This window comes from Acartia tonsa, chromosome 9 (genome assembly GCF_053477335.1).
Source record: "Acartia tonsa isolate MP-2025a chromosome 9, ASM5347733v1, whole genome shotgun sequence".
In the NCBI taxonomy this organism is placed as follows: Eukaryota; Metazoa; Arthropoda; class Copepoda; order Calanoida; family Acartiidae; genus Acartia; species Acartia tonsa.
Window position 1 is genome coordinate 28,222,862 of NC_137268.1, and position 16,412 is coordinate 28,239,273.

Here is a 16,412-nt window from a genome sequence, read left to right on the forward strand (position 1 = left end):
TGTCATAGATAAGTAAGTCTGTGAATTGGCCTAGCATTTGTAAATTGTATTGTATAACGTCAATTTTTTTAGGCACTATAAACAGTTTCCATTCTACAGAATATTTGTCTTAGAACAATAATTCGTTAATTGAAGAGCAGCTACTTTCTTCTGCCTGCACGTTTCACTTTTAAAAGTACATCCTTTATAAATCATATGGGATATGAATTATATAACCAGTATGGCTTCTAAGTCTATTAATATCCGCTGGATTAGAACCGGACCCCTAAGTCATACTTAAAAATCATGTATCATATCCTGTATGTAGAATTTTCCTCGAATAATAAAATAAGAATCATAAAATTAAACCCAGTTTTGCTGGCATGAGCCTACTCCCCATGGATTCAACAAATCTGGTATAATTTTCATAATTTTTATCTTACTATACGCGGATCGCAAAAAGCTGTCTATTAAATGATGCGATAAATAAATATTCTTCCAATTACAAAAATTATAAACATTATAAAGAAAAACATAAAGTTTTGAAACGATTGAATGCCAACACGCGAAATAAATATAAAATAAAAATTGGGGGGCCAATGGAGAGGTCGTCAATTTTATATGTGTTGCCCCCCAACGACAGCTGAAAAACACGTATAGGTTTCGTGATTTCCCCCCGAATTAATTTCATTGTGTAATGGAATTTGTCTTTTCTATAGATTTTTTGCTACAAAATAACTTTTAATCGTCGTGCAAACTGTATATTTTATTATTGCAACTCAGGGTATTTAATTCTAACTACATCAAAGCAAATTTTCACAGCAAAACATAAAAAATTATTTCAATAACAATGTTGTCTGTCTGATTATCTGTCTATCTATTTGTCTGTCCAATGTCTCCTTTCACCAGTTTTATTGTCCACTGAAATTAGGATAAACGTATCAGTAATTAAGTTTTTGAAATGAATTAGTTTAAAATAAATCTTAAGCTTTTTGGTAATTGGATTTCCTTTCATTGCAAATGTACAAGAAGTTTGAAAATTCTCATAGAACAGCATCCACTTATATGTACCACAACCGTGGCTTAAAACATTTCTGTGAGGTTATGTGTTCGAAACCCCCCTTAAGACCGTATCATAACATAAAACATGAAAAATGGTTCTTAATGCTGATATGTAGGATGCGCAAAATGGGTATTTATAGTACTTTTTACTGGCCTTGGTCCTACGTATTGCAATACATGTACGATTAGGATTTCATTCAAAAGGTCGTGCAATTAAAGAGTTGGTTGGCTGTTTGTTGTTACATAACTTAACACCTAGGGTGTTGGACTGAAAAGGAGAGACAGGATCTTATAAGTTATCCTAGGTCGATGTAATCCAAGCATATCATTTAACAACTCATTTGATGGTTCTAAATTTCAACAAGTATCAACCCTATACTAGGTCTCTCCTTTGGAACTCTTTATATTCATAAATAACAAACAATTTGTATGTTTATTTAATAAACATTTTCGATTTTACTTACTTATTCAATATTCTCCATAGCTCAAAGGATTGACCGTTTAGGGCATTAAATGATGTCTATTAAATAACAAGAATAGTTATCAACTAAGTTAGTGTAGAATATCATATCTTAAGAAAACCAGGGATTTAAAGGGATAAAACAAGGCCGACAAATTAATGTACATCTCCAATTAGGCTGCACAAAATTACCCCTTCTGTAGTTTACAATTAGCGTTTGAAACGTTTGGACACTTAAAGAACCAACAATCAAAATTCAATAAAAGTTGTTATGCAAATGAATAAAAAATGTTATTGTAAAATTTTGGGAACTGGTGTAATAAAAAGTCCAATATTCCCTTCCTCCCTCAAACATTAACCTTTATCAAACTCTATATTTTACAGTTTATTCTGGCTAAGTTTAAGTCAAATGATCGAAATTATCTTTTTGGCCTACCATTGGTCAATTAAAATTTATACTGGCCTACCATTGGGCAATTAAAATATATACTGGCCTGCCATTAGTTATTTAGTCTATGTATTAGCCTATGATTGGTCATTTGTATTATATGACGTCATTTTTTGTAGGCACAGTAATGAGCTTGCAAATTATATGTTCATTTAACATAATTGAAGATGTTAAGTTTACAAACTTACAAGAATAATAGTGAGGGAAAGTTTATTTCAGAGTGGCTGCGCTGCTAAAATACATTTAAGCAATGCGGTAGCAACATACATTTACACGTAAATAAAGGAACAGTTGATTTACTTTCTGTAACAAGGAACTTAATTAAATAGGATTTAATGAGAAGGATGCTGCCATCCCTTTTTTCACCTCTTATATTAACTTACAAATATACAGCAAGATGTTTTTTAATAAATTTAACTCTCTGTCTGTAATAAAGGGAGTCTGTAACGCTTTTTTGGTCAATTAAGTTCTTAGGATTGTTTTTTAACCTTCTCAATGGTTTCATCAGTAAATACCATTTTTTCACATAGATTATTTACTTATCTCATCATAAAGAATTCCGCGTCTATTAAAATGAAAACCAATTTTGTAAGCCCTGAGGGACTGATGGCCGGAGCTAACAATACTGGTATTAATAATATGATTTTTAGTTCAATATACATAGAAAACTTACTATAATACGATACAGTACATGATTTTCAGTATGGCTTAGAACTGGTTCTAATCCAGTGGATATTAATCGGTTTCGAAGCCCTACTGTAAAATGTTTTAGTTTTGAAATATTTTTGCATATTTCCTTATCTCTGAACAGACAGAACATGTCCCTTAGTGACAATATTTCTATTTATAATCTCACAAAGTGTCCAATCAATTTTGCAAAGTTTCATAATGGCAGATAAATGCTAAGCAAATCGATATTAGATAAGGTCTTGAATAAGGTATAGCCAACAAGCGAAATAAATCTAAGATAATATTTGGGGGGCAGAAAAAAAGGTCGTCAATTCAACTAAATGTTGTCCCCCAACTACAGCTGAAAATCACGTATAGGCTTCGTGTTTTTTCCGTATCAATTTCGTTGTTGGTATAATCAGATATAACGTATGTTTCTCTGAATGAAATATAACTAGTATCATTAGACAGTGCGGTTAGTTATGATAGATTTGTTTTGACAAAGGATAAGACAATGGAAATTCGCAGTCCAATGACCCCTCAAGTCTTGATCTTAGAGGGTAATGTTTCTTAAAAAGTGTTGGCCCCCAACGACAACTGAAATTACGTAGGTTTTGTGATTATCTCATTTTATGTCAAACTGTCCTTAATTGTAGATCATTTAATTTATAAACATTTAATTGTTATTAAGAACACTTTGACTTAATAAAAGCATTTGTCTACAATCAAACAACTTACTTTATAGAATTACGCGAAAAAAAAATAACTACCTTTGATACATGAAGTGGTTTATCCGAAATACTAAAATATGACCGATTGGTTTTTTTTCAACCTGTTGGTCTTGAACTGCCTTTGGATATAATTTTCCCTATCTTTAAATTGTTAAAAAGCTATTCTGCTGTTATGAAAAAACACCAGACAATTTCATGCACAATTTTACTAATTTTAACTATTTTATTTGTTTCTTTTTTTCCTAAAAAGAAAATATACACAAATTTAAGCTTTTCTTTATAGAAAAAGACCTTTTTTCTTTTTACAATTGAAAAATTAGATTGTCCTTATATTAAAGTAACAGGATGTTACTGAGTTTGTCTATTTTGATGTAAAGATCTCGTCCTGTGAAAGTTAAAAACTATTTCGAGGGAGGGCATCACCACCCTCCCAATAGAAATTGCCTCCATAAAAATGCCCCCCCCCTCCAAAAAAAAATTCTTTTCTTTCATCATATTAAAAGGTAGGGGTCGACTTCCTTTCATTTATATATCCATCATTATACCTATGTAACTTAAAGAGGTTTAGTGATTTTTAAAATCTAGGACTGATAATGGAAAAATTAATAAGGAAATATATATACATTTAATTATTATTGGATCACAATTTTTTAAACATTTGAAAAAATTTTATAAACCTCTTTAGTATGGTGTATACTGTGGCCTTAAAGGGTTTCTTTTATCTTAACTGTTGAAAAAAATAAGAAATGTCACTTATGTTTTTTTATTTGATCTGATTTTTGGAATATTGATTCCTAGGACAAAAAAGTACAATGTTATAAGCAAAGCATATCTATACTCAGGGCCTAAAAATGTAAGTATGTCCTTAAACATTATCCTGTACTAGCGCAGTTTTTCAACAAATTTGCTTAAAATTTTGTTTCTAATTTTATACATTTATATTCTGATTATTCAGTTATGGCACTCTACAAGTGTTAATGATCGTTTGTCCTACCGTCTCAGAGCTTCGCTTTTATGGATGTTGTCATCCTTGTTTACTAATTGCTATGGTAAAGTCTAATTTGCATTTTGTTTTAAATCGGAGATGATAAGAATAACTAATACTAGCGGCTACGCCCCCTAGGTGCCTCAAGGGCACTTTAGGAGGGAAGAGGGAGTGAAACCCTCACCCATTTTCAATTTTGGATTTGGGAAAAAAATTAAACAAAATTGGGGAGGGTTATATTTACTTTTATATAAGAATATTTTAGTAAAAGTCACATATGAATAACATTTAATTCTAGTTAAACTTTTACATTTGTCTGCTTCACTAGGTTTTAAAAAAATACTTGTCTATTTCTAAATTTATACGTTTACAGGTGTTAATCATTGTTAATTATAAAGACATGCTTAGAAAAGTTTAGAATTAGTTTTTCTCGTATTCATTTGAATCCGCCTGATAGGAACCAGTTCTCATGAATACGAAAAAACTATGTCTAGCATCGTATTATATCCAGTTTTCTACGAATATAGAAATGTACAATCATAAGATTAAAACTAGTTTTTTTAGCCGTTGCCTTCGGCAACTCGGGGCTAAAAAAAATAGTTTTAATCTTATAATTGTACATTCTATATCCGCGGAAAGCCGTTTATAATACGATACGAGAAATAACTATTCTTGGATTCTATCGTATGTGCTTTAATTGTAATGAAATTTGTGAAATCAAACAAGATTTAGAACAAGTTTCAAATAATTCCCTTGGTTGATTTTAATAAAACAAGGATTACAACATTCATAAAATCGAAGCTTATCAAATTAGACAGCCAGACATACGCACATTAACAAATGTAGAATAGACTCTATAGTACTGACTATATAGTTGCTACGCGTTTTAGTTGTGCCTAACTATCACAGGAAACGCGATGAAGTACGGACGGACCGTATGAAGAAAACTTCGCTATCAAAAATCACTGAATATTAAGATTTAAAACCCTTTAGTGTATTAAAAAGGAACAAAGAAATAGTTGTAAATTTTTTGTTACTATTAGAAAGAGAATAATGAGCAAAAACTGTGTAAACAAAGTGATTGGAGGATTTATTTTATTTGTTTTTTGACTTAAAAAGAAACAAACAAATTCTAAATAAATTACTATTTAGCTACTTCCTTATTGCCTTTACAAGTAATTGAATATAAGTGTTCAGCAGCAATATTAGGACAATATTTATATACTTGCTACGTTTTCTATTTTGTACCTAAATGTTATAAGAATCATCATTCCAGGTTTTGAAATAACAGGTCAATATTCTATCATGCCTAAAAATAAATTATAATTGATAAATATCAAGAATGTACAACGGACGGATGGACGAACATAAAATTCAGTAAAAAATCACTTTTATTAATTCTAAGAGTCTTGTCCTGCCTGTAAACGTTAAAAGCAAATGTCAAAGTAAGACGACTTTTATGTTCAGCTTTAATTGTAAATAAATAAACTTTCTTACAAGTTTTAACTGAAAAGTCCTGTAACATATATTTTCATATATATGAAAAGTCAAAAAGTAATATGGTTACAAATTTCTGTTAAATTTAATTATTAATGGTTTGGAACTTCTATAGCTGAATTAAAATTGTATTTTTAGATTTCTATCACATTAATTTACCTACCTTCTTTGAGATAGGTAGACCTATATCGTTAAACAACAAATTTATTTTACAACATCAAACCCTTACTTAAAAGTTACAAATACGCCTTTATATAGTAGAACAAAATGATTAATCTTAAGTCTTTTTTAAACTTGGGCCATTGCCAAGTTTTTATTTTTAACTACAACACTCATATTTTAACAATCAAGTAATTTTAAACAATACTATTTACAATTATTTTTGTCATGTTTTTAGGTAGAAAATAAATTTTCGAAAAAAAAATGTTAAAAAATCTATGAAGGAATTTTTAAGAATATCTGAATTTTTTATTCACTTGTTTACATTTGAAAGTTCTGATCATATGTTTAAATTGACCGCTAAAAGAAAGTGTATGACATCATCTAACCCTTTCCCTTTTCCTTAACCCCCTTCCCCTTCCAACTGCATTTGACCACCCCTCGCCCCCTTCTTTAATTTCTTTGACCTTTTATCTGGGACATCTGGAGTTAAATACACATTTTACTGCATGCTGCTTTGGTTTGCACAGGGTTAACGAATAGTTGTCCAGTGTAATTAACGTAGCAAAAATGAGCTCATAACTCATTATAAATCTATGTAAATATAGATATTTAACCTAGAAAACTACCTCGAACCCGTGTTTGGGACCTTTTTCGTCTGCTAGCAAATTGCCTTTTGCTCTTTTGTAGCACTTGGCTGTATTAATATTTCCGACGCTATTGGTTGATAATTACAACACTATTGGCAGAGCCAAAGGCCCAGTTGAAAGTCGGCAACGGGTCCACGGGGTTTGTATATAAAGGTATTAAACCCATTACCCCTCTATAGTTTTACTCTAATCTTAAGAGAATTTGAAAATACATCCCCCTAAGAATTATTTAAAATCTTCAGTAAAAATGGCTTAATATACTCGGTCGGACGGATGTACAGACATGACTTTAATATAGATAAGATTTTGAAGTACTTTATTTACAGAAATTTAAGTAAATCATTTTGATTTAAATCGAAACTTTTCTACGTAATACTTAATATAACGAAAATTAAGCTATTCTCCTAATTTCTTGCAACCCATACCAAATCCTATGCAAAGTTTCACGCAGATTCTAGCTTGCAAATTCAAAATGGCTCCAAAAACTACATAACATAATTTTTAGCTCACAAAACTAGGCAGCTTAATTTTATATAAACTCTGAGAGAGAAAAAAACTATTTTGCAAAAACAGAGATTTAACCTTAAATCCAAAACAAATATTGAAAATCTGTTTTGGCAATTGCCTGTCAAATTAGGGCGCTTCAATCCTTTTTTATTCTATCTTATATTTAAGCAAGTTTTGTTTTCAAATGTTAGGCAACCTACTGGGCTAGCTTTCTATTTATTTACTCCTCTCTTTAAGTCATCTCATGGCCTCCTAGGAGATTTCCCCTCTCCTATTTATACCTCTCTTTTTAAACTGTTATGTTTAGTTTAATTTAGCCTTCCCTCTCCTTCTCTTTAGATCTTATTTCTACATCTTTGAAGTCAAAATAGTGTAATTCCCCTAAAAATAATTATTTTCTATGCTAATAAAAAACTTTTTTTTTGTAAAAACTGAATAGATAGGAGGGAGAATAAAACCCATTTCATTAGTTTAGTCTTTAAATCATTTACTGTACAGTATGATTTAACCAAATTTTTGCTAATATGTTTTGTTTGTTATTTTTTATGAACAACATTTTTAGGCTGCGGCTTATCACCTACTCCTTGCAATGCCCCCCTTTAATGCTTTAAGACCTTCTAATCTCCCCCCTCCTTCTGCCCCCAGCACCTCCCTATGATGAGCTGTCCTTCTGAAGGTGTTAGTAAGGATAGGGCTAGCTCAGACAGAACTTAGGCCCCCAGGTATAAAAGTTATTCTGCCCAGCTATACTGCTCTAAATATGTATATTGTACATTTTGTGATATAACATTTTCTCTTCTTAAAATTGGAAGATTTTCATTTACTTAGTTTTTCGATTTACAGATTTATTGTGTGATATTCTACATATGTGATGACCAAATTATATCTTATTTTTTAAAAGCGAAGCTTTCCTATAATTAGGTTCGGTCCGTCTGTCCGTACGTCCAACCTGACCTGTATTCAGTTCTGACACTCTACAAGAGTTATAACTTATTGTTCGTTTGTCCTTTCTTTTCAGAGCTTCGATTTTATTGATGTTGTCATCATTGTAGCCACAACTGCAAAAAAATAGATATGTTACAAATTAACAAAATTGTTATATGTAATTTTTAAACATGAAAAAAATGTCTATATTCAGCTTAAATGTAGCATCGAAAGAAAAAGTATTATGCTCATAACTTTGATAATTATTTTTTTATTATCCTGAAAATTTATTTTGAAATACCTATTATACAGTTTTGATAATATTGGTTTTCTTCTGATGCTAAATTGATTATTTCTTGAAGGTAGAAATTATCTATCTATACGCTTTAGAAGAAACTTAAACATAGCATTAATGAAAAAAAAATAATTAATCAATTCATTAAGCCTCATATAAATAAAATTTAATTCATTAAAGTAAGTCATTAATTTTATTTGATGAAAGGGTTAATTTAGATAAGCTCAGCAGTAATGATCTTACGAAATGACAAATGACTTGAGACAAATTGAAAATATTCAAAACTTTATTTAGAATAAGTTTATAACATTTTTATTAGCAAAAACACTTCTTAAATATCTAATTATGCATTTTTTGTACACAATAGCACAACGCCCATACATTTTATTATCTTTTTAGGACTTTCTTTGAAAGAATAATTTACTAGGTCTGTATCTACTGCTCTTAGCCTGCTATTTAAAAAAAACAAGATATTAAAACAAAGTAGTGTCAATACCTTGAATAGACCATTGAATGTAAATAAATTTTCTCTTATTTATCCATTGATGGTCGGACAGTTATAGGCTAAATTTAGAGTATTTTTGCTTTATTAATATTCGAAAAAAGGACATTTTGTAAAGTTCAAATCAATAACAAATATGCACTGTGCTTACAAATATTACATAATGTCTAACTTTTGTGTTTTCATTTCAGGTTTGACCTTCCCATTGTTAAACTAGTCTGAGGTAAACTTCATTTCTTCTTTTAATTATATTATTTCATTATCCAACCTTGCACAATTTCTTAGAAAAGTTTTTAGGGAAACACTTACTATAATAATTAAAAAAAATAATGGTGTAAGAAAATCCAAAGATTTTTAGTAAGGGAGATATTAATTAGACAATAAATAAGTCTAAAACACTCTTTTTCACTCTTTCAATTATGAAAATTTATCGAAATCATAATTTTAAAATGAATAATCTTCCATTTTCCTATTACTGTATGTGTGGAAATATCCTACATATACACTAATAACCTACCAAAACCAGAATTTCACAGATTAGATAAACTGTCCATTGTTTCATCCCTATATCTTAGGTCGTTTGAATGCTGGATTTTGACTAATCACATCAAATAAAAAATTTTAATTTAACAAAATGGTGATTTTAAAGTTTGGTTACCCATATCTTTCTTTAAATCAGTAGCTACACAACCAAGGCAGACAAACAGTCAGGCAGACAGGACAGGCGGCCAATTCAAAATGGCGGGTGTGATGAGCAACCAAAATGGCAAGAAACCGTTCTCCTACTGCCCCGGTGGTATTGACTTCAGCCAGTTGAAGAGTCCGAAAATGGCGAAGAGAATCGCCAGACATCAAGCTCAACAGGAAAGTTTGGCAGATAAAAGTATTGAAGCTACTCTATAAACTAGGATATGTCCGTCAAACAATTTAGCAATTTTCCTTATGCCATATTGTTCACAGAACCTGGGGGCTAAATGTAAAATGAATTCAAATGGGGGGGGGGGGGTAGTTTTTTTTCGTTTATTACTTCATGTCAGGATAGGTTAGGTTATATTGGGTACTAGGTAGGCCAACAAGTTTAGGAGTTAGGCATAGGAACAGCTGCCCTTTAGTTTCAATTCATATACAGAATAAGGAGTTTAATTGCTTGTTAGGCACTTTGAGGGTAAGAACCTGCATTTATTTTATCTCTTACTTCTCCGACAGTTTTTTTTTTCAAGAAAAGTACAAAATATACAAATAAAACATTATATTTTGTTTATTGATTATTAGGCTTTATTTAAGATTTGAGCGGTAAACTTCTAAATCTAAGCTTCGGTTAATCGAGTTTAAAACTTGTAATCTGTCTAACTGCAGGAGAAGGACCAAGAGGATGCTCGCCAGTATCAGGGAAGCACAGACAGCCTGGCGGGTAACACCCAAACCTTGCCGGCAAATAAGAATAATTTAAATTCACAGGTAGAGAAATTATCAAAATTATTAAATAGAAAAAACTTAGGAAATAATATAAGTTTTAAATTCAACATATTTTTAAAAGCAAATCTTTTCTATAATTAGGATCGGTCCGTCCGTTCGTGTGTCGGATAGCTTTTGTCGTTAATTCAAGCATGTTAGAATTGTCCCATCGATTTCAACTCAGAACGGTGATTCCTGTATAAGATGTTATACTGTAATATACATAGTATTTAGTACATTTTTTTTAAATTTTCAAAAATCTCCTAGCATAATGAAGTTGTAGTTTAATTTTGTTTAATGGTTTAGCAGCATGTTGTAATTGTTACAAAGTAAAAAAATCATAGACATTTAACTTCTACTGGTTGAAAAGTTTAAGGCAATATGTTTTTTTTATATATAAGAACAATCTATATTTTTTTTAATTTTAGGCCTATAATCCGCAGCCGAAGCCAACATATCAACAATCCAACACAGCCACTCTCCCATCAAGACCTATGGCCAACAGACAAAGAAGTTTGACAGACTTATTCTCATTTGAAACTCCCTCAAATTCAGGAACATAGAAAACAATAAAAACAATTTTTGCTAACTTTATTTAAAATTGGTAACACTCTTTGATTTTTGTTACTATTTTCTCAAAATCATTTTAGACCCTTCCCTTATTTTTTTTCTCTTAAAGTTTAGGATAGAAATATCTTCTTAATTAATTTAATAGATTGAATTTAATTAAAAATCTATAGTTTTCTTTGTACAGGAATAACCCCAACCCGAACACTGAACAATGATATATTCAACTACAACCCCTATGCTGAGAACAGAAACCTGTACACGCCACCCCCTGTCCAACCTGCTAAACCTATTGATCCTATCCACCGTTCCAATTCGCTGCCGCCTGATCAAATAGCCGCTGCCACCCCACAGCCACCCAGACGTGCTAATCTGCCCCCAAGTAGCAGTCAACCTAAGAATAGAACTGGGTTGCCTCCCCTAAACCCAGGTAGAGGTCAACCTGGAGGCTCTGGTCTTCCCCCAACTGGACATCAATCGCCACAAGCACAAAAGCAGCTAAATGGACAATTAAATCTGTTCAGTCAAGGCACAAATGGACAAACAGATTATGTTGATAATAGTCAACAAAATTATGTTCAACAACCATTACAAAATACCAACTACCATGCCCATCCTTCCCAACAAGATTTGCCTGAACCTGTAAAACAACCCCAACCTGTAGCCCCTACTGCTCCCACGGGTCTAGCCCCTCCCCCACCACCACCACCTCCTCCCCCGCCCCCACCACCAATGGGACTAGGCATAGTGGCCAAATACGGCCCTGCAGGGGTACCCCTATCTTGTAAACCTATTAGATGCAAATACACTATGGATGATGTTAGAGTTAATCAGGAGCATATTGAGCCTGATGTTATACCTAAAGCTAGAACTCCAGAAATTGTCAAATTTGAAATTGAGCAACCTATACAAGCACAGCAGCATCATATTAGAAAAATATCACCCCTCCAAATGCCACCAGAACCTGCACAAATGCCATCACCACCAAGACAAATACAAACTGCTCAGAATTACAATGATTTCACTGATTCGCTGAATGAATTTGAGGCCCAGACTCGCAATATGATGTCTCCCACCTTTCAGCAAAATATCAACAATTATACCGAGCACAACTCAGCAAGGCCACCAGTAACAAGCAATGCATTAACAGATATAAACAAAACCCAGGAAAAAAGTGAATTCTTTATGCATACACCCCGCACACCTGAACAAATACAGAAAGCTTTGCGTGTTGAAAAAGCTGACAACTATCAAGATTCAAACGTCATGATGCAGAAAGATAACACTGTATCACAGCCTAGTATTTATCCTAGTAGCTCACCCCAAAATATAGAATCCCCAAGAACAAGAAGAAATATAACTGTGACAGCTCAAATAAAACATCCTAATGATGACATTAATCTTGGACATGTGAGGGAGAGCAGTATTCCCCGTCAGACAAGTTTACAGAATAATTATAATTACAATAAGCCACAACAAACCCAAAGTGTGGAAAGGGATGAGAAAGAACTGTCAGAGATCAATCAATCTCCCTCCGGGGGAAATATCAATTCTATTCGTTTTAGGCCCCCTTCACCTAGGGTAATAACACCTGTAAGATTTACACCTACGCCCAAAACAACAAGGAAAAATGTTGCCCTTCCTTCCATGAGTTCTCCCCAAAATAATTATAATAATTTTAACTCAGGCAGCCCATCCCTGCCTTTTTCCAAGCCAGTGAACAATCCTAGTTCAGAATCTCTTGATGGAATGAGCAATTATCAAATTGGATATCCCCAAACTCAAAGCAACAATAATCAACCAATATATTTCAATAATAATCAGCAACCTAATCCTAAGATTGACACTGCACCTAAAATGAATAATGATGAAGCTAAGGACAAAGCTAAAACAAACTTTGGATTTGCCAGAAATGTCAGTGATTCCGGGATCAGTGACTCCACAAGTCCTGAACCTGAAGAACCTGGGAAAATACTGACAGAACAAATGCAAAAGATTGAGGCTCAGATGAAAAAGATTCTTGAACATGAAAATAAAATGGCGGCTGCAGTGGCCAGGCAACAAGAAACTGCTTCACCCATAATTAGACAGCCAGAAAGTAAAAGAAACAGCATAGCCAGCAACTCAGCTGATGTTATCAACTCAAACATGTCAGGTTATTCCACAAGCAGTGAAGATGAGTTAAAGTTTGAAGAATCAAAAGCTGAAGCTAACCCTTCTCCATTTGAGATAATGGAAGAATTTGAGGATGCTCCACAAGAGTTTGATTTAAACATATCAAGCTACAGTATTGCACATCCTATTGAACCAACTGAGGAGATGGAAAAGACTCCTGTTCCTGAAGTTGACAGTGATGCCTACAGCACTCTATCAAGCACTCTTGGCCGCAATGGGGCTCCTAAATATCGAGTCACAACTCCATCAGAACAAATGTTTGAAACAGAACAAAAGGCCAGAGCCCCAATATCTCCCAGCAGATCCTGGAATCAGGACCCACAACCACGTGTCAGTCAACCGTCATCGTTCAACAACTCTATGCCAGCCATGGGATCAGCAACACCCAAGAATTCCCCATTCTTTCAACCAGCATTTCCAGGCTTCCCACAAATGCCCGCAATGCATCCACAAATGCCAACAATCCCCCAAATGACGCCAACAAACATGATGCCACAAATGCCGAGTATGTTTGATCAATTCCCCAGCATGCCGGCCATGTTTGATACCCCCTTCCACAATAATGGCATCTTCAACGATACCTTTTTGCCAATGCCAGTGACTGTGCCTTTTGTGTCGAAAGAAAGCGCCAAACCAGCGCCAACAACGAATATGACGAACCAGAGATCGACAGGAAATGACGAGGAGCGAGTTATTCCGATTCAGATCATTAGAACTGATCAACCCACGAACAGACAACAAATTTCACAAGTAAGATTTATTTAATTTTCCATTTTTTCAAAATTGTTCATAACAAACTGTAAGGAATGGATTAATAAGAAGGGCACATTTCTTTACAATATTCAGTATGTTTTAACTAAATAATTATTAGATTTTATAAGCTAAAGTGTATGCTCTAAAAAGATCCTCCAAAAATGATTAAAACAATAAACTCTTACATAATATTAAATGAAGGGCAGAGATTTGACCTTTTCTGCTAATTAGATTAAAATTCTGAACATATTTTCTATAGTTATATTTCATGCTTTTTAAATCTTGTTCCATAAGGCTTAGTTAGTAACTGTATAATTACAGTAAATTAATATTAAAATGTCTACATAACATGATATGGGTTTGTGTTTGGATACAGTTATAATGTTTCAAATATATTGTGATTATCGGACTGTGTTATGGGCTTATATAGATGTAATTTTTAACTTTACTAAAGAAATATTTTTTAGGATTTTACACAACAGGCGAACAAAATGAATGTTCCTATTAAGGTAACATTTATCTAATTGTAAAGCAGCTGTTTTATATGTAGTACAAAACTACTATAAAGCATATTTAAAATTATGAGCCTGACTATATTGATTTTATGTTATACATTTGAAAGCTTGACAAAATCAAAAAGAAGCTGTTTATAGTGCCTATAAAAAATTACGTCATACAATACAAATGATCAATCATAGGCAAATACTCAGACTAAATTACTAATGGCATTTTCATTGACCAATGTTAGGCCAGCATGACGTCATTTTTATAGGCACTGTAAAATCTACATAAAATAGTATTGTAATATTAATATACTAAATAGGTGATGATTAAAAACCTTCAAATTCAATATAAAATATTTTCATAAGAAAATTCAATAATTTTTTTAATTATAAAATGTAAAGGATCCAACGTCATAGTTGCACAAACAATAATGTAAACTTTTCTTACATAAACAAAGTAAGAAATTGACTAAATTTCTAGAGATACCAGCGAGCATTTAATGATAATAATTATAATTGGCGTATAAAGACAAATAGTTTTTCTTTCGATAAAATATTACTTCCTGTTTAAACAACTAGCGGCTAAGACCCTATAGATACCTCTTAAGGCAATTAATGTTGGAGATACCCTCCCCCACATTATTTAAGAACCTTCCCTGGACATAGAAGAAGCTTGATTGTAAAAGAGAACCATATCGGTTCAGCGGTTAGCGAGATCCTTCGCTACGGACAAAAAAAGCGTACTAGTTTATATAATAGAATGTACAACAGTATTCGTTAATTTGATGCGTACATGCTAAACAATACAATTCATACAAATATAAGAAATTTCAAAACTATTTAGTAAACATGTTTATGGGGGATCGGCAGCCTTTCATTAAATATTCCTGAACGGGAGCAGCCAAATTTAAACAAAAAAGCATCTGCAGTCGTCATTAAGATTTTTAAATTCGCAGCTTAGCCGAAGTCGCAGAGTAGGTTTATTATATAATATACACAGCTGAACTGCACTATACACGAACAGCTGAACTATTATTAAGCAGCTGCCGAGCCCTGAAATTTATCCTCTATCTCAGTAATTTGCTAAGAAATGTGCATTTTCAGGGAATTATTTCAATATACAATGATTTATTATCCTATGCAGTAAGTATTAAATAGTGTGTATGAAGGTCCAGTAAATTAGCATAAACAAGTGGACCTATAATTTCAGATTTTGGGCGGGGAGTTGAACAATCCCTAGTAAAATGCCCCCTAGAAAAGTCTAGTCCTTTTCCCCCTTAAATTATTTTTTTTAATGGGTAAATGGCTAAACTACTTTAGCCAAATGAAGTAAGAAAAACTTAAACCTTTCAAAAATTTCAAATGGTTCAGTTAACTTTAAAAATTATTTTTTTTTCATTTTTCATTTTGTCTTACATGGACAAATGTGTTTTTAGAGTTAGAGTTTGTTTTTCAAATTCCAAAAATGTAAATTTTGCTTTACCAGATGAAACTATCCTTTTGAATTACAGCTATCCTTAGGGAAACTTCGACTGGAACCAGCTACTAGATAGTTCGATTAGTCTTTCGCCCCTATACTCGACTCTGACAATCGATTTGCACGTCAGAATTGCTACGGGCCTCCACCAGGCTTTCACCTGGCTTCACCCTGATCAAGCATAGTTCACCATCTTTCGGGTCTTAACAGATTCACTCAATCTGACTTTGCCGCTACTACTATAGCAAGCCTTCAACGAAACCACATGCCTTGGTTTCCCACTTGACTTCCCTTCACACCAACCCTCTACTTGGGTTCTATTTGTCCGCCTGTTAAACTCCTTGATCCGTGTTTCAAGACGGGTCGATGTCACCGTCTTTACTTTTCAACAACGAGTGCTTTAGCGCTCGCTATGCCGCCCTCTACACACAACTGAAGTGCTAGCTCTCCCGTCTAATGCACCTCCTTCCTTCTCCTTCAAGGTTGACTCTAACTGGTACCCAGGTTCACCTTCCTATGAACACAAGGAATACCAGCTTGAGACCCTTACACCGTTTGTCAAAGGACAATTTCACATACTTTTGACTCTCTCTTCAAAGTTCTTTTCAACTTTC

General features: G+C 33.0%; 1 protein-coding gene across 1 annotated transcript in view; it reads left to right on the top strand.

The window, feature by feature from the left end:
- Window positions 1-16,412, top strand: part of LOC145328698 (uncharacterized) — a 118,048-nt gene that overhangs the window by 64,612 nt on the left and 37,024 nt on the right. Inside the window, exon 4 of the mRNA XM_080172497.1 lies at window positions 9,060-9,091. The gene's annotated coding sequence lies outside the window, so the exon portion shown is untranslated. The remainder of the gene's footprint in view (window positions 1-9,059; window positions 9,092-16,412) is intronic.